At 41.8% G+C, this 20,366-nt stretch overlaps 1 protein-coding gene across 3 annotated transcripts in view; it reads right to left on the bottom strand.

Moving 5' to 3' along the window:
* LOC132404927 (talin-1) overlaps positions 1-20,366 on the bottom strand; it is a 230,382-nt gene that overhangs the window by 140,686 nt on the left and 69,330 nt on the right. For all 3 annotated transcript variants that reach the window (XM_059989539.1, XM_059989537.1, XM_059989538.1), the window contains exon 2: positions 1,796-1,871. The gene's annotated coding sequence lies outside the window, so the exon portion shown is untranslated. The remainder of the gene's footprint in view (positions 1-1,795; positions 1,872-20,366) is intronic.

The raw sequence follows: 20,366 nt of genomic DNA on the forward strand, positions 1-20,366 counted from the left end.
GTGACTTTGACCATAGAAAGGTGCCAGGCAGGGTGGATCTCCTGGAATTTTCATGCACAGCAGTCTCTAGAGTTCACAGAGAAAGGTGCAATAAACAAAAAAAAAAATCCAACCAGCAGCAGTTTTCTGCTCTAAAAAGCCTTGTTAAAGAGCCAAATCAGAAGAGAATGGTCAGACAGTTTCAAGCTGATAGGAACGCAACACTAATTCAAATAACTATGCATTACAACAGTAGTGTACAGAACAACTCACAACACGTCAAACCTTGAAGTGGATGGGCTACAGCAGCAGAAAACCAAACATAAACTGAGTGGCCACTTCATTAGGTACAGGAGGTTATCTAATAACGTGGCCTCTTAGTACCTGTTCAATACAATAAATTTACCAGCATATTTGCCACAGAAAAATCAGATGGACTGAAAATTAGAACATTTCCTTTAATATCTAACAAAGCCTAAAAAAAAAAGAATTCAAAGCTGATCATTGGTTGAGCTATTTTCAGTTACATGTAGCTGCACTAGTTCAGGAAATTTGCTCTGTTAATTTACAGAAGCTAATGAAATACAAAATCTTAGCTCCAGAAAACATCTATATTTTGCAAAAACTATTTAAAGCAATGTTTTAAAATGACTAAAATACAATTTGAGTGAGCAGCGAGTCTCAATCCTGTGTGAAGAAAACCAAATATTTTTACTAATCCTCATGAAAGAGAAGGGGAATGATATGTTTGAGATAGGTAGGTGGACAGCGTTACCACTATGAAAATAATTCAAGAAACCAGTGCATTTAGTCAATGTTCTAATGGGTTGAAGGCATTTCTTGTTAATTAGCTTTTGTTGTAAATTTTGTGGAGCACTCAATAGTTTAATATTTAAAAAAGAAAGTGTGTTTATTGAGGCTCCATGTTAGAGAATTAAACCCAAGGTCTAGCTGGGGTACAGAGCATCCTTTTCATCTCTTTCACCTGTGTATCAAGATAAAGGACTGTCCAAAAGTCTTACACACATAAAACTATTCTCTAAAAGTGAAGATGCTTTCAAAAACATGAAAATAAAGTTTCTAAATATCAAAAATTACACTAAACAGCAAACAGTTAAAAAAATACTGTAAATCAAATCAATTGTTTGGTATGACCACCCTTTGCCTTTAAAACAGCATCATTCTCTTAGGTACACTGCTGTACAGTTTTATTAGAATAATCGGCTGGTAGGTTGTTCCAAAAATCTTGGAGAACTTGTCACAGTTCTTCTACAGACTTTGCCTGTCTCGTTTGCTTCTGCCTCTCCAGATAATCCCAGACAGTCTCGATGCCGTTGAGTTCAGAGCTCTGTGGAGGCTATACCATTTGAAACCTGGTGCCTGAAGACTTTTACACAGTATTGTCACACTCAGAGGTCTTGGTTCATTCATAGGAAGGCACACAAGCTATTTACGGGTTGAGCTGTTGGTGTACGTCCAATGTTCCAGACTGTGAAACAAAGGTTGGCAAACAAACACCACAGATCTCTTATCCAGTAAGCATCACAATATGAACCCACAAGGATACAGAGAACTGTGTGTCCATTCTTGATACTTTTAGGACTGAGGTGCAAGTCAAATGCATCTGGACATCCCAACTGAGGGTGGGAAGAAATCACTTTCACCACGTGAATAAATAGAAATGTTCTTAAACTGCAACATTTAAGAACATTTTTAAAACATGAAGTTCAAATCTGAAAGAAAACTTCATATTCATTCAAAGCGAGAACTTTACCTAGAACATTTAAAAATACTAAATTACACCACGTAGCCTTACCTAGTACAAGTGGATAAGGAAAGTTTCAAGGTTTCCACACTTTTGATCAAGAAGACAGGCTTCTCCAGCTTTGGCTCTGAGTAAAAAAAATAAAAATAAATAAAGTTAAATTTAAATGCTTCCTCTTCAAATCACAGGTAGTACAGGTCTGAATGTCATTTTCAATGTCCTATAGAAAAAAGAGGTACAAAGTCGTGGTCATAATTTTAATCATTCCTGTTTTACCCTTTATTCTCCAACATTCCAAGAAATAGAGAACTAACAATACAACAAATACAGGCCTTTCAGCCCAAAGGTCCATGCCAACCACAGTGCCACCCAGCTTGCCCCACTTTCATGCCATTAGCCCATGTCCCTCTGAACCCCACCCCTCAGTGTACCTACAGCGGTGTTAGGAAGTTTGTGAACCCTGTAGAATTTTCTCTACCTCTGCATAAATATGACCTAAGATTTGATCAAATCTTCATGCAAGTTCAAAAACTAGACAAAGAAAACTCAACGAAATAAATAACAGAAGAACAGAATACTTGTTCACTCATTTATGAAGAAAATGATCCAGTATTACATGTATTTTTTGGAAGAAGTACGTGAGTCTCTGGGATAATGACTTCTGTAAAAGCTATTTGGAATCAGGTGTTCTAATCAATGAGATGAGATTGGATGTGTGGGTTGTAGAGGTGCCCTGCCCTATAAAAGAGATTAAGTCAGATTACTGTCAGAGCCTGCTCTTCTCAAGAAAGATTTGTTTATGTTACCATGCCTCAATCAAGACAACTTTCAGAGGACCTTGGAAGAAGAATTGTAGAGATACATCAAGCATTTCCAAAGACCTGAGTGTTCATCAGTCCACAGTAAGAGAAATTGTCTACAAATGGAGGAAACTCAGTACTGTTGCTTACTCTTCCGAGGAGTGGGCATCCTACAAAGATCACACCAAAAGCAAAATGTGCAATGCTAAAGGAGATGGAAAAAAAACCAAGGGTATCAGCAAAAGACCTGCAGAAATCTCTAGAACTTGCTGAAGTCTCTGTTCATGTGTCCACTGTAAGAAAAACACTGAACATGAATGGTATTCATGGAGGGACACCACAGAGGAAACCATTGCTCTCCAAAATAAAAATTGCTAAAAAACTCAAGTTTGCTAAACACCATGTTCTACAATGCTTCTAGGACAATCATCTGTGGACAGATGAGACAAAAATTGAACTTTTTGACATAAGTGCACATTGCTATGCTCGGAGGGAAAAAAGGCATTGCACACCAACAACAAAACCTCACCCCAACTGTGGAGTTTGGTGGGAGGAGCATCATGGTTTGGGGCTGCTTTGCTGCCTAAGGGCCTGGACAGCTTGCAATCACTGAGGGAGTGATGAACTCAAAATTTTATCAATATATTTAGCGGAGAACGTCAGGGTAGCAGTCAGTCACCTGAAGCTTAATAGAAGTTGGATATTGCAACAAGACAATGATCTGAAACACAAAAGTAAATCAACAACAGAATGGTTTAAAAAGAAGAAAATTAGTGTTTTGCAATTGCTGAGTCGAAGTCCTGACCTTAATCCTGCACAAATGTTTTGTAAGGTGCTGAAGCAAGCAGTTCAAGCAAGGAAGCCCACCAACATCCCAGAGTTGTAGCAGTTTTGTAAGGAGAAATGGCCTAAAATTCCTCCAGGTCGATGTGGAGAGCAGATCAACAGTTACTGGAAACTTTTAGTTATTGCTGTACAATGGGGTCACCCCAGTTACTGAAAGGGTTCACATACTTTTTCCAATACATACATGTAATATTGGATCTTTTTCTCAATACATAAATTAACAAGTATAATGTTATGTGTTACCTATTTAATTTGATTCTCTTTATCTAGTTTTAGGACTTAGAACTGATCACATTTTCGGTCATATTTGTGCAGAAACGGAAAATTCTACCGGGTTCACTAAGTTTCTAGCAGCTCTCTAAGTGTTTCTTAAATGATACTGTTGCACCTGGCTTAACCACTTCTTCTGGCAACTTGTTCCATATATTCACTACCTTCTGCTTGAAAAATTGCCCCCTGCCCCCCATTTCCCTGAGTTTTGAATTGCCTTACCTTAGGGAAAAGATTTATCATCCAGCTTATCTATGTCTCTCATAAATGTACTCATTGTGCATTTTTCTATATTCTAAGGAATAAAGACTGAGCTTTGGCCAACCTCTCCCTACAATTCTGGCCCTGAGGCCCTGGCAACACCTTCATAATTTTTTTCTGCACTTATTCCAGTTTAACCAAATTTTTCCTCTAACAGGCTGATCAAAACTGTACACAGTACTCCAAGTCCAACCACTCGAACAAATCGTATAACTGCAACATGACGTTACAACTCCTATACTCAATGTTCTGACTGAAGCCCAGTGCACTAAACTGCACAAGCATGGTGGACATGCTATGTTAGCGCCAGAACGTGTGGTGATACTTGCAGGCTGTTCACAGAACATTTTGAGGTTGTGCTGGTTGTTAAGGCAAATGGCCCATTTCATTAAGTTTTGATGTATACGTGACAAATAAATGAATCTGACTCTAAAAGCCTTTTTCACTACCGTATCTACCTGTGACAATGCTTTCAACAAACTATGTCCTTGTACTCCTAAGTCCCTCTGTTCCATAACACTTCCTAGTGCCCTATCATTCATTGTACAGAAACAGAGAAAACTTACAGCCCAATACAGGCCCTTCGGCCTACAAAGCTGTGTGGAACATGTCCCTCCCTACCTTAGAACTACCTAGGCTTTACCCATAGCCCTCTATTCTTCCAAGCTCCATGTAGCCATCCAGGAGTCAATCGTATCTGCCTCCACCACCATTACCGGCAGCCCATTCCATGCACTCACCACTCTTTGCGTAAAAAAACTTACCCGACATCTCCTCTGTACCCACTCCCCAGCACCTTAAATTTGTGTCCTCTTGTGGCAGCCATTTCAGCCCTGGGAGAAAGCCTCTGACTATCCACACGATCAATGTCTCTCATCATCTTATACACCTCTATCAGATCACCTCTCATTTCCGTCGCTCCAAGGAGAAAAGGCTGAATTCACTCAACCTATTCTAATAAGGCATGCTCCCCAATCCAGGCAACATCCTTGTAAATCTCCTCTGTACCTTTTCTATGGTTTCCTCATCTTTCCTGTAGTGAGGCGACCAGAATTGAACACAGTGTTATAGGTCCTAATTATTTTAAATGCCAAATTTATGGTGCCTTAAGAGCAGTTTACATAATAATTACCATCGATTAACAGATTCAAAGTACATTTATTATCAGTGCATGCAGTGTACAATCCTGAGATTCGACTTCCCAGACCGCCATGAAACAAAGAAAACCATGGAATCTGTTCAAAGAAAAACAACAAACTCCCCCCCCCCCACACAAAAAAAAAATCGCACAAGCGGCAGCAAGAGTGGGAAAAAAACAGAATATAAAACATCAAATCTAAAGAATGCAGGCACATTCAGTTCAGTTCAATCTAGCGCTGTGTCGTTCGTTTTCGGGAAGCCATCCCAATCAAAATCGCTCAAATAATAGTAACTAAATTATCACATTTGACAAACAATATTAAGCTTTTCACAAAGTGCTGGTCTGCTTTCCCTCAAAATACATCTTTCCAAGAATACAAACACGAGAAAATCTGCAGAGGCTGGAAATTCAAGCAACACACACAGAATGCTGGTGGAACGCAGCAGGTCAGGCAGCATCTATAGGGAGAAGCACAGTCGTCGTTTTGGGCTGAGTCCTGACGAAGGATCTCGACTATATTTCTTCCTATGGATGCTGCCTGGCCTGCTGCATTCCACCAGCTTTCTGTGTGTGTTCCCTTCCAAGAATGTACACCTTTTTAAGGTTTTCAGCATTTTTCATAGAGAATTTATGCTCGTGATGTTTTTCTGGTGAATGCTGCATCTCTGACACTCTGACACTACGATGTTGCTGCAAAGCAGCTTCCCATTGCACCTGTACAGTCAAGCGTTTATGCACATGGCAATAAACTCAATTTGGGTTTGAGTGCCCTGAGCTCCTTAATGCATGTTGCAAATGGGGGTTAGCAAATTCAAGGATACTAAGATCAAATTGCAGCTTGAGTGAACGAGGCTCAGAACCCATGTGAGACTCACTTCCGTTTCTGACAACATGCTATTATTATATGTTAGTAACCACCCTGCATAATTTGTAGAAAATGATTCCATTTATTGATGCTGTACAAAGACAGCCAATCAACACAATGCACAGCTATACAAAAAGAGAACATTTTATTTTGAGATACAGCACAGTAACAGGCCATTCCAGTCCAAGGAACCTGCGGCACCCAAGCTATAGACATATGACCAATTAACCAACTAGCCCATACGTCTTTGAACTGTGGCAGGAAACCAGAGCACCCGGAGGAAACCACAGGGTCACGTACCAACTGCTTATAGACAGCAGTGGAACTGAACTCCGGTTGCTGATACTGTAATAATTTCACACTAATGGCTACGCTACACTGCCCCCCCCCACCAGGGTGCTGCAAACTGCTGAAATGCTACAGAAAACGCTGCAAGTGATCAGCTCCAAGCTCCAGCTCCATATTCTTAACTTGTTTCTCCCTCTACAGATGTAGACGAGTTGTTGAGCAATTCCCGATTTTCAATCTTTATTTCAGATTTCCCTCAAGGTGCCGTTATTGACTTTTCAACACTGGATGACTTTGCCCAAATCTCCACCCACCCCAAAGAAGTGATGGATACAAAATCACTGCCATCCTATCAACTCTCTTCTCAATGTTCCGACAATATTTCTTAATCTCTTTCTGTTGAACACTTCAATTGGAAACTTTCTTGCCCCTGCTGTCCAGATGATGCTTTCCACAATATAATCAGGGAGATTCAGTAAAAATGATAGTGAATACAAGCTTCACCACCCTCGAAAACCATCAACTCAGAGACGAGCACCATTTACTTTATGGAGGCATAGAAACCCTCTAGCAGTACAAAAAACAACAATGTTTCATGCCCAGCTTCAACATAGTTTATCGCAGTTCGAAACCAATGCTTGCTACCTAATTCTACTGTAAGTATTCATCTCAAATTAAGATTTTTCAGAAACATCATAAACAAGATTTTGGAAATTTTCAGCAACACACACACACACAAAATGCTGGAGGAACTCAGCAGGTCAGGCAGCATCCATGGAGGGGAATAAACTGTCACCATTTCAGGCTGAGACCCTTCATCAGGACTGGAAAGGAACAGGGCAGAAGGCAGTATAATAAGCTGGAGGAAGGGGAGGAGTATAGCTGGCAGATGGTAGGTGAGACCAAGTGAGGGGAACGGTGGGTGGGTGGGGGCAGGGCAATGAAGAGAGAAACTGGGAGGTGATAGCTGTAAGACTTCGCAGTCTGAAGGAGGAGGAGCCTAACAGGAAAGGACAGTGCTCTATGAAAGAAAGGAAAGGAGGATGGGAACTCAAGCACGCCATCAGGTTGGAGGCCACCCAGAGGAAATACAAGAACCATTATCCTGTGTTGATATTTATTAATGTGGGTACTTGCTAAAACTGAAGAGCTCTCTTCTGCCCTTCCTGTTCACCCCGAGATGTAATGTCAGATGCATTACCATGCAAAATCCATACACTTGCCACACTCATTCAATATCACAGATCAGCTGGTCTGGTATTCTGACTCCATAACAAAGTTGGACTGAACAGTGCATTAAATTAGCAATGTAATTTAGAAGGTTTTTAAGAACACGGTGTTATCTTAGATCTAGTGTTTCTGCATATTATTAGGCTCAAAGATAGAAGCCACCAATATACTCTTGCATCTCCAAAGGCATTAAATATGCTTAAGCAACACACACAAAATGCTGGTGGAGCGCAGCAGGCCAGGCAGCATCTATAAGAAGAAGTACAGTCGATGTTTTGGGCCGAGACTCTTGGTCATCTTTAAACGGCTTTTAAACTCCAGTCTACAAGCTGGTTATTCTGACAGCATTCAACTGCTCACATTTGTATTGTGGCTTTCAAAGCATTTTAAAGAAAATTACTTGTGAAGGCCAGTCAATGCTGCAATGCAGAAATTATGTTCCCTTGTGAATGTCTGCACTAAAAGTGATCCTACCCCATCTCATTAGTTTGCCACAGGCAAAGAGCTACAAGGTGGTATAAACTTTTACAGCATGCCACCTTCGATATATTTTCAACCTTCCAACAGCTTAAAACCCTTATGTAATGCGGGAGAATCCCAAGATATATGTCTTGACGGTGCACTGTGCAGGAAGCAGTTTTAGAAGTTACTAAATACCAAACACTGAAGTAAACAGCAGTAATTTTGTTATGCATCAAAAAGATGTACACTCCCAGCTGGATGATAGGTAATCACTTTCCCCATTACACATTAGCATCGTCTGTCCGCTCCTTACTCCCTGAATGAGCAGTACACTTGGAATGCCTCCACAGGAACTGATTCGCTGGCATTTTGATTAGTTTGACCACTAGCAATGTAGTCACTTCCTGCCTTAACCAGCATCCCTTAAAAGGAAATCATTCACCAGAGGAGCAGGAGGAGGATCTGGTGCAACTGAGTTGTGTCTTTTTTCCAGAAGAATACTTGGTCTTATAACAAAATGCTCTCCACCACTGCTACCGTTTACAATGTGGATTTAGCTTTGAAGAAAAAATACAGCTTCCACATTCCCCACAAGTACTGAGAACTTAAATGTTCAAGTAGTTGAATATTTGCTTCTAAGTTATCACAGTTCTTTTTAGTTTGATAAGATGCATCAGCAAAAAAAAAGCAGAACAGAAACATCTGAAATATGCCTGTTGCCAGAGTGCAGAAGTATGCTGTACATTACTGCAAACTAGAAGCAATCATGCCATTCTCTTTAGAAATCCACTGAGCATGGACATTATTGGCAATGCATCTTTTAAATGCCTTGCAGAACAATTCACCAAGATAATCATTACAGGGTGTAATTCGTATTTACACTGGATCATTACTTATTACTGCAATCAAGCTGTACAAAACTGCCTTTTATGGATCTGAAGAGGAGAGCAGGATAGTTTTCTTTAAATGTCACCAATACAAATGGAACACTTTCACATTTTAGTGAAGGAAGTGAACTAAATGTGACTAAATTAGGACTAAATTACTTTGCCCAGTTGAACATATCCATGTAAGCATGAATGTGCTGGTTCTTGTGTGCCAGTCTGTATTTGCAGATTAAAGTAGATAGACACAAGACAGCAGACACTTAATCACACAACCTTTTCTTCAACCTAAATGTGTTTGGCCTCTTCCACTATTTTCTGTCCCTGACGTTCTCTGGCAATGCTGTTGGAACAGTCTCCCTCTCACTTGCATACCATCCGGTACAACAACAAGTGTTTAACCACCCTCCTGTACAGTATTTCGGCTCCCTGAACTAATTTTGTGACAGTATTATGAGCACCTTCACAGGACCACAACCTTGTTATGGCTTAGAGGCTTTCACGCCTCAGTGACCCGGAGAGCTATGTTGGCTGGAGTCAGGGCTTCATGCTTTGGCTCTTGGTAGGGTCACCATGCCAGGCAGGTCAGAAGGTAGAGGCCAGTGATCCACTGGTCCACCAAGTTCAGGGGTTCAGCTCAGGGCTAACAACCCCGACCAGTCAAAAAAAAAATCATTACAGAAACAGCGATGAAGAATCCTTCTTTATCAGTGTGCGATGGTATTCCTGAGACTCCATCTGGGACTTACATGGCTGACAGGAATGCAAACCAAGACAAAGCTACTGGCACGATAAAGGAAGGCCTAAACACTGCCAGAGATGGAGGACCTTCATTTCTGAGCTTAGTGGGCAGTAATAATTGTGAGCAAACAGGAAGGGAAGGGGATTAAATTGAAAAAAGACCTTCAATTGTTTTTCTTAAATACAGATTTCTTTGAACATTTAATGAGATACCGGAATGACTGCTTCATCACGATCTGAATCTTAAGGTCATAGGCTGAAATTCCCAAGAGACTTTGGCCATTAGCATGGCCCTTGCCCTATGGGCTCTTAATTAAATTGCTTCAGAGTGGTACATTTCCCTGCATCACTGTAAAGGACGCAATATTTTACTGTAAAGGACTCTGTATACACATGACTGTATGGCTACCATCTACAAATTTGCTGACGATACAACCACTGTTGGTAGAACCTCAGATGGTGACAAGAGGGCATACAGGAGTGAAACATGCCAACTGGTGGAGCGGTGTTGCAGCAACAATCTGGCACTCAACGTCAGTAAGACGAAAGAGCTGATTGTGGACTTCAGGAAGGGTAAGACAAAGGAACACATACCAATCCTCATTGAGGGATCAGAGGTGGAGAGAGTGAGCAGCTTCAAGTTCCTGGGTGTCAAGATCTCTGAGGATCCAACCTGGTCCCAACATATCCATGTACTTATAAAGAGGGCAAGACAGCAGCTATACTTCATTAGGAATTTGAAGAGATTTGGTGTGTCAACAAATACACTCAAAAACATCTATAGTTATACCATGGAGAGCATTCTGACAGGCTGCATCACTGTCTGGTTTGGAGGGGCTACTGCACAGGACTGAAAGAAGCTGCAGAAGGTTGTAAATCTAGTCACTTCCATCTTGGGCACTGGCCTACAAAATACCCAGGACATCTTTAGGGAGCAGTGTCTCAGAAAGGCAGTGTCCATTATTAAGGACCTCCAGCAACCAGGGCATGTCCTTTTCTCACTGTTACCATCAGGTAGGAGGTACAGGAGCCTGAAGGCACACACTCAGTGATTCAGGAACAGCTTCTTCCCCTCTGCCATCCGATTACTAAATGGACATTGAACCTTTGGACACAATCTCACTTTTATATAAAAAAAAGTATTTCTGTTCTAGCACTTTTTAAAAATCTATTCAATACACACAAATGATTTACTTATTTATTATTTTTTTAAAAATTTATTTATTATTTTTTCTCTCTTCTCTATCATGTATTGCATTGAACTGCTGCTGCTAAGTTAACAAATTTCACGTCACATGCTGGTGATAATAAACCTGATTCTCATTTCCAAAGGTTAAAAATCTGTACACTTTTCATGTTTGTTTTGTTGACTGCTCTCTAGATTCCAGCTCTAATTAGCACATAACCTTAACTTAAACCCAAAACAACTGCGGGTCACAACAATAATCATTCAAGCCCTTAAAACAGCTGACTCATCACTCATTGGTTGATTTAAACGATGGAGCTGAGATGCAAACCATCTAACACCTCACTTCAACACCCTTACTTAAAAGTCTATCAATTCCAGTTCATATAATTAAAGTCTCTGCACCTTTAGGTTTGGAAGGGAAAAGAAAAGGAACCGCATTCTGCGTAACATTTTAGAAACAAGGAAGTCGTTTTTGAAATGTAATCACTGTTTACAGTGTAGGAAACAGCAAACAACTGGCTTTCAGAAAGTCCTACAAACAGCATGGAATACATGCTGGGGTGAGTAATGGTGGTTAAGAATAAATACAGAATTATGCTGAATTGAAAGCACAGAAAAAATACTTAACCCAAGAGCTCTACGCTGTGCTAATACTCTCAGGTATATCTTCCAATGTTATGCAATCTTTGCCAGCCAACTTATCTTTCCATCCCTTTACCAGTCACAAAACTCTCAAGTCCGTCTGATGGCAAGTTTCAAGTTTTAAACACTGATTAAAGGAAGTTCCACTCATATTCACCACAAGTGATCTCATAAGTAGATCTGCAAAGTCTACTCTTCCCGTAAGTGGGGAATTCTTCTCTTCAAATATTTTTCATAATTTGGGAGAATTCTGTCAATTAACCTCAATTTAATCAGAATGGTTATAATCTTTCAATCCTGGTATCCAATTCGCAGTTATTTTTGGACTCTGGTGCCTCTTTCCCTTTATATCTTTGTGGAAACCAGAGCCCAGCAAAGAACCCCATGGTTTCATATACGACTCTACTACCATCCTAGAGAATCATGGTAGCACCCTGTGTACACTCTTTTCAGTACTGGAGACGCAGGTTCCATTCCCACCACTGTCTGTAAGGACTTTGTACATTCTTTCCATGGCTGTGTGGGTTTCATTCAGTTCCTCCCTACAGTCCAAAGACGTACCGGTTGATAGGTTAATTGGCCGTCATTAATTGTCCCGTGACTAGGCTAGGATTACATCGGAAGTTGCTGGGAGGTGCAGCTTGAAGGGCCAGGAAGGCCTATTCTACACTGTATAAATAAACAAATCATTCTTCCCACCACCCCCTCTCCATTTCTACCCATTTTCAGAAGCCTCGTCCTTGGCCTGTGCTGTGGAAGCAGACACGCACCCAAAGGCTGGAAGTGGATTTACCTTCTCCAGAGGGTAAAGGGATATCAACTGCCTTGGTTCACATTATCTAGTTTCCACTTTACACTGATGGGTCCTTGAAGTAATTGATAGTGATCATGGGCACAGGTCTGGGGTGGGCACTGGCATTTCAGGGCATTGGGAATTCAGGACTTAGGGTGGAGACTGGTGCAGGAAAGTGGGATTGGGAATTCAGGGTTTGAGCCAATTGTCAGGAATTTGGGATTGGAAGCTTGGGATCAGCTATTCAGGGGACCAGGCAGCAATAACAAGACTTCTAGGAACAGGATATATAGGATTAGGAATCCTGGGTTCTAGGAATCAGGAACCTGAAATCCAGATCCTCAGGTTGGGAAAAGAAAGCCTTGGTAGACCCTAACTCATCGGATGCAGGCAGATGAGAACAGGCAGAAGGCCAAGTTGGCATGAACTAGATGGGCCAAAGAGCCTCATTATATGACTCTACACAAATTCTGTCATATCCAGAAATAGTTGAAGGTTTGACATTTCATCCAAAACATGACATCTGCAGTCATCAATACTCAGAACTATGAAAATGTCAGCCACATGCATTAAGCACAGTTTCAAAAGTGCCACTAAGGTGAAATTATTTAACTTTTCAACACCACCAATAAATAGGATCAAAGGCAAAAGCACACACAGACAAGCCATTGTCTCAAAATGGATCTCATTCTAAAGGTAAACTTAAGCATGGGTCTTTAAGCATTGCAACTTGCATGTTAAATGTTACATAATACCATTTCATAAATATTTTGCTTAAATTATGCCAATCTCGGGTCATTCTTGCTGCACCTAATCATAGTAAGACTATTTAAAAAGGTAAAGGAAGAGAGACAAGGAAGCTTCAAAAAGGACAGCTGATGAGTGCAGAAAAGGGTAATCAGTAAGAAGAAACCAAAACAACTAAAGAAATGGCAAGTGTTAATGGAGAAAGAGGAGGGAACTAGGTTAAGTAGTTCAAAGAATGGAAAATATGGTGCTTAGTGCAGATTCAGCAAGGGTGATAAGATAAGAATCCTAAATAAAAACACAGAATGCTGGCAGAACTCAGCAGGCCAGACAGCATCTATGGGAGGAGGTAGTGATGACGTTTCGGGCTAAAACCCTCCATCAGGTGATGAAGGGTTTCCTGATGAAGGGTTTCGGCCCGAAACGTCGTCACTACCTCCTCCCATAGATGCTGTCTGGCCTGCTGAGTTCTGCCAGCATTTTGTGTTTTTATTTATTTCCAGCATCTGCAGATTCACTCGTGTGCAGATAAGAATCCTAGTTTTTTTTTTAATTGGTTGAGGCTACTTTAATCTCAAGATTAGAGTCAACTTTACCCAATCCTATCATTCATACCTTTGTTACTCTGAACAAGATGCGAGATAGTTTTCCACTGGAGTTTTGCTTTCTGGCAACGTGCAGCAGGAATTCCACCCAGGAGCTGCTGTCCATTCTCCCAGTCTGCTTATTGAAGACACATCTATCCACACACATGAAAACCCCCTCAACCTAATCCTTGGCTTCCTTTGGTGACTCTGACACCTGTAAATCCCCATGACAGAAGTACGGTACCAGAACTTGTCATATTAATGAGTATTACAGACCAGGCCCACAGGATAATGAATCGACAGTGATATTTTTTCCAGTAAATATTCTGAGGTGGCAAAATCAATGACGCGATGTTCTACTCAACAGAATGATGTTTTGAGTGATGCGGCACACCCTCTTTCAAGCCCCATAGTGAACCCTATCAGAGATCTCATGCAAATCTCAAGCTCAAAATACTGCAACTTTTAATATCCACGTTTAAACGTGGCTTAGGAACAGCAGATAAGACCCCCAAATGACACCAAATGCAGCTGCACATTGGTGCAAGTCCAAGCAAAGCACCAGATGAAGGACCTTGATCTGAAATGTCAACTCTCCCTCTCCCTCCACAGATGTCGACTGACACACTGGAGTTCCTTCAGCTCGTTGCATGCTGCTCGACGTGTAGGAATGTCCTGGTTAATTCATTAGAAGCTGCTCTCTAATGGTTTCCTCAGGCATCTTACTCTGACAGAGCATACCCACTCAGATGACTACCAACATAAAAGAGCCAAACTCTACAAAATTCAGAAGAATCAAAGTGCTCAGCAGCATGACTGAAGTAAATAAAACCTTGATGTTTAATTTAAAAACTAAAGAAGTTTGAAATTCAAAAAAAAATCTAGAATCACTCATATCAGGCAGCATCTCTGGAAAGAAAAAAATGGAGTGCATCATAAACGAGAAAATCTGCAGATGCTGGAAATGCAAAGCAATACAACTGCTGGCGGAACTCAGCAGACTAGGCAACATCTATGGGAAAGAGACAACAGTCGTCGTTTCAGGCTGAGAGCCTTCATCAGAACTGGAGAGGAAGAGGAAGGAATCAGACAAAGGAAGTGAACGAGGGGAGGAAATAGTATGAGGTGGTAGGTGAGAGGTGAAACCAGGGGAGGGGTGAAAACAAAGAGCTGGGATGTTGATGTTGGTGAAAGAGACAAAGGTTCTGGAGAAGGGGGAATCCGGTAGGAGAGGTGAGAAGACAGTACAAGAAAGGGAATAGAGAATGCTTCACGTCAAAGACCCTGAGGCTTAATGATGGAAAGTGGCAGTGAAGCTCCGCATAAGCAAAGCCCTGATGACTACAATGAGGAAAGGATGTTCAAATAATAGTTACGCATATGTGGCTGGTGCCTAAAACTTAGAACATAAAAGATATACATAGCACCGTGGGTACATAAAGCATTAAGACAATGTGGAGTTGTGTGTTTTATTATAAATAACTCGTCCTAGGAAAGGAATGCTGAGTCAAGAGAAAATGGAACAAAGAGTCAACATAATAATACCTCAGATGTAAATTTTGTGGAAGACCAAGTAAACTTTTGACTTCATTCCACAAGATTGGGTGAAAGGGTTGGTGTGGTTTGTGATCTGCTTCAGAGCACAACTCATGGAAAAGATTAGAAACAATATTGTAAATTCATGACCTTACGAACATCTCTGGAAGGGTAAAGATTGCAAATAAATCACAGTATAAACTGTTCTTTTAATTTCAAGCAGAATCATACCAGCAGAATATTTTCTTCTCTGGCACATTCTCAACCAATAAGACCGGATACAGCCACTCCAAGTGCTGCAGCAGGAGGGCCATTTACTGCGACCTTTCCCCATTGAACTTCTGTAGCAGCTGCACCACTTCACCACATCACTCAGCTTAAAGCTCTGGACCTTTGAACATATCAGCTGGTGTGGACAACTACTTGAACTGAGAAGCCAAAAGATTTCAAGCAACCAAGGCACATCTATCACAGTGCTTCCAGTATCATTTTTCTCAGTGTGCGCGCCTGGGAACCAAGAACCATGCTGTGCAGCTATATAAGGTGAACCTTCACAAAGGCCCATCTCCCTTTCCAAACCTTTCTGGCAAACTCACATCCAGAAGGAAATTACTGATAGTCTCTTGCCCTTCGCAAGGATCTGACAGGAAGAACCCTTTTCACCACCAGGCAAACTGCCGGCCAGCAGTGTAGTAAGCATGAGCATCAGACATCGAGGCGAACGGTCCCAAGCTCAAACCTGGCTGGCGCGTTGCCCGCTCTCCATCCATGCTGGGTTAAGCATTAAGCTAGCAACTCAGCTTCGTAAACAAACAGTCAAATGGTACAGAAACGGCAAAATAAAATGCTGCCAAATGTGGCGGGTGGCCAAGTGGTTAAGACGTTGGACTAGCGATCTGAAGGTCGTGAGTTCGAGCCCCAGCTGAGGTAGCGTGTTCTGTCCTTCAGCAAGGCACTTAACCGCACATTGCTCCAGTCCAGCTGAAAATGGGTACCGGCAAAATGCTGGGAGTTACCCCTGCGATAGATGGTGTCCTATCTGGGAGGGAGGGAGGGACCTCTCAGTCACTTCACACCACGGAAACCTGCATAAGCACCGGCCTGATGAGCCTATAAGGCTCGGGACAGACTTTAACAATGCGCCACAAGGTTGTTCTAGTTAAGAGGAACTCTAGCACTGAAAGGGTCACTTATCTCATAGCACACGAGAATTCCTGATTCAAAATTGTTTAACATCATTTCCAGTAAACAACTGCAAAGGAGAATGAAAATATTGTTACTCCAGATTTGATGCAACACAAAACAATGAGAAAAATAAGATAATATAAGCACAATAAATACATAGGATAACTTGTATCCAGTGATTGTATGTTCACTCAGTGATGCTAGGCAGAGAAGTATCTGTAAATAAGGTGATGCAGACGGGAAGTGATAAAGTGGTGGTTGGGGTGTGTAAGGGTGAGTTGGTGAATGGGTTGCTGATCAGCCTTACAGCTTGGGAAAAGTAACTGTTCCATGTCTGGTGGACCTGGCATAGGTGCTATATAGTTCCATCCCTGATGGGAATGGGATAAACCAGCGGTTCCAAACCTCAGGTCCACAGACCCCTTGCTTAATGGTACTGGTCCACAGCATAAAAAAGGTTGGGAACTGTTAAGTCTATGAGCAGGGTAGGACGAGCAGGGTACTGGCCCTTTTCTGCTACCTTTCTGTATATAGCATGTCCTTAATGGTGAGTAGGTTGGTGCCAATGACGCATTGGGCAGTTTTAACTACCTGTTGTGTTGGCTGTCTGTGGTTTCTGGTGATGACACTTGTCTGTGCAGTTCATCAGTTGTGGGTTCTGAGTGACTCCGCAGTCCCGATTCTAGAAAGGCATGAAATGTTCACAGTGAGGGCAGCTAAACTGCCTGGCCATTTTTGTCCTCTCTCTTGAGCAGTGACCACCTCTGCATAGTGACTATTCTGAAAGTCGTTGGGAGTCTTGCCATTCCGGTCCTGAGCACTCGGCTCAAGCGCAATTCCAGCATGCACAGCTTCCATATGGTCCTTAAACTTCTTCTTACAGGATCAACCCCTGTCCCTTCGTCCTTGCAACATCTCTCCAAACAGCAATTGTTTGGGTATTCTGGAATCTTCCATGTGTAGTGAAGCTGGGCTTGCAGGATCATCCCTTGTGCTCTCTGCTCCTTCGAGGACTTCCAGGTCCTGCCAAGTGATTGCCTGGAATCAATCTCAGGCTACATGTATGGAAGAGCTCCAGCATTTTAAGGTGCCTTCTGTACACGGTCCAGGTGTCTCAGCCGCATAATAGACTGCTGAGGAGAACTGCTTTGTACACCTTGAACTTCGTGGCTTTTCGGATGTTCTGCTGGTTCAGTACACGTGAATGCAAAGCTCCCAAGGGTTTGACTGGCCTTGCAAATCCTAGCACCGAGTTCTTTGTCTCAGAAGCCCACACTAGAAATAACAGTCCCCAGATGGTTCAGGTACAGACAAGATGTCAGGGGTAAGATTTTTAAAAAATAAACGCAGAGAGTGGTGAGTGCGTGGAATGGGCTGCTAGCGGCAGCGGTAATGGCAGAAATGATAGGGTTTTTTTTAAAGAGACGCCTGGATAGGTACATGGAGCTCAGAAAAATAAAGGGCTATCGCAAAGCCTAGGTAGTTCTAAGGTAAGGACATGTTCAGCACAGCTTTGTGGGTCGAAGGGCCTGCATTGTGCTGTAGGTTTTCTATGTTTTTAATACTTCCGAGGTATTTGAATTCCTCCATTGTGTACCTTTGATGCAGGTGGATGGGGTGGGGGTGGGGGGGGGAAGAGTAGACATTGGACCGGGTTGGGACAGGACTTGTGTCTTTTGTAGACTGATGGTGCCGAACAGACAAGTGGCTTCTGCTAACTGATCCACAAGCAGCTGAGGATGGGCTTCTGTGTGGGCCATTAGGGTACAATCATCAACGTATAGGGTTTCTGATCGTTTTCGTATGGGCCGTCAAGTGACGCAAGTCAAAAAGCGATCTGTCCACCCCATACCAAATGTATATCCCACGTTGAATGATGCCAAATGCGTGGTGTAGTATGCACGTGAGGAACAGATTAAACAATACTGGCACCTGTATGCACCCTTGCTTGAAATACTGAATGGCACTGAAGTCTCCCCATTTGACGGAACAAGGGCGCTCATGTCGTTGTGGAAGATCACCTGTTGTAAGGGCAGGCTCGACACCACAGTACTGTTTCCATACCGTGCAATGATGCAGCATGTTAAGATGCTTCTGCAGAAACACGATTGCATAGTCCCGCTCTCTTCAGAAGTGTTATATTCATGCTTATATGGTCCACTATTCGTTCATGCCAAAACACTTTAATTCCAGCAGTAAAATGTTTTTTACGTTGCTGTCCAGGCAGAAGGAAAATGACAAGAACAGCCATTTATGGAAGTTGGGCATTTACACAACACAAATTTCGACACTATGCCAGCAACTGCTCAACAAGCCAGGAACGGCTTTCTTCGGAGTGCTGGTAAGTCCTCAGACAACTGACTGCCTGCTCAATGACTTAATCATTAAGTATTATCCAGACCAAGTCCTTTTGTCAGCAGTTTGAGCAAAAGGTCACCAATAATTTTCCTAGATCAGAAATAGCTATGAAATTTGTCCTGCCAGTTTAAACAGCTTACAGCTGCTATTGCCACACTAGTGAACACATGTAAATTATTAGATCCTGAATCTACTGAATCACTTTTACACAAATATTATGGTGATTTAAAATTCTTATCCTTTGCTTCCCCAACATAAATAAGGTTAAAGTCAGATAATAGAAGATGTTCCATGAAGAGCTGCATTCAAACTGATCCAAACAGGAGGCTAAACTATTTGCTAGTGGTTACTGATTGTCATTAAACTCAACTGTCACAACAGGCAATCAATATTTTAAAATCCTATGGTTGGTGCACTGTTTTGTTATAAAACGCATCTTTCCTTTGCTTTGATCAAAGTCAAAGGAAATTTATTATCAAAGCACATATGTTACCTTGAGATTCATTTTCTTGCGAGTATTTACAGGAAAATAAAGAAATACAACAGAATATTTTTAAAAAATTATACATAAAGATTAACATTGTACAGAAGATAAACTGTGCAAATAAAAAAAATACTGAGAAAATAAGCTGTAGAGTCTTTGAAAACGAGTGTCCAGGTTGTGGAAATGCCAAACTGTAGTTGCGGATTCCAATGCCCGCCTGGGTCATAAAGGCACTGTACAGATGATCACTGCACCAGTTGCCTCCATCTCTCATGGAGTGCCTGGGTTACAGCAAAGCTCTCTCTGGTCCACTCTGCAATGTTGCCTGTCCAGTTTTTCCTCTGTCTGCTTTCTCCTTTTCCCCTACGCCGTTACCTGAAAAATGGTCTGAGAGTCCGCTTGATCTTGTTATGTGGCCATGCCATCTCAGTTCCTTCTTCTTCACTGTGGACAGTAGATCTCCGTAGTGTCTTATGTGCCGGGTGATTCTTCGAATTTCATTGAGTTATTGTTTGTGTAGGAGATGCCAGGAGCCTTCTGTAGCATATTTCTATTGCCTCTATTCTGTTCCCTCTTTTGCAATTAAAATGCCAAATACTTATCTCCAAAAATAGAAATTGTGCAGATCAAACCAAATGCTAGACTCCCCCAGTTTGTGAAGATGCATTCATGGACAAAGAATTTGGATGGCCATTTCAATAAAATAATTGCAAAGCATTAACAACATTTTTGCACAATAAAGTTTGGAATTTAAATAGCCAAGCAATTGAGGATCACTGCAGCCTGGCAGGATTTATTTATTTTATAGTCTCAGGCACCAACTAATGTCAGATAATGCGGCATAAATCAAGAATGCTTTACTCCCACTTCTTGATTATAGCCTCCACTGCAGTGCCTGGCTATCCAAACAGAGGACATTAACCCTGGAAAGTAAAGACATAATTAGTGGGTCAGATGCCATTGGGAAATTCTGACAGTTCTGTGTACAAGAATGCAGCAAGTCCCAAAAATCCTGAGAAGTGCTGGTTGGCAATTTCATGAATGTACTCCAGTATCAGATTCCAAGAGCCCAATAAATTGGTGCAATTGACAGAGTTGTACTAGAAACAGTTGCAGTAGAAATTTGAGTACTGAAGCTACACAAGGTTAAGCGTGCCATAGCTTCAGAAACTCCATTCATCCAGAAATAAGCAGCTGAAAAGGAAACAGGAGACTGGTAACTACACTACTAATCATCCCTAGTCTCCCATTCCTTTGCACAACTTTTCCACCCCTCTCCCTCCATCACCGAGCTCCACCTGCTCATCTATCAG

The sequence above is a fragment of the Hypanus sabinus genome, chromosome 14 (genome assembly GCF_030144855.1).
Source record: "Hypanus sabinus isolate sHypSab1 chromosome 14, sHypSab1.hap1, whole genome shotgun sequence".
Classification (NCBI taxonomy): Eukaryota; Metazoa; Chordata; class Chondrichthyes; order Myliobatiformes; family Dasyatidae; genus Hypanus; species Hypanus sabinus.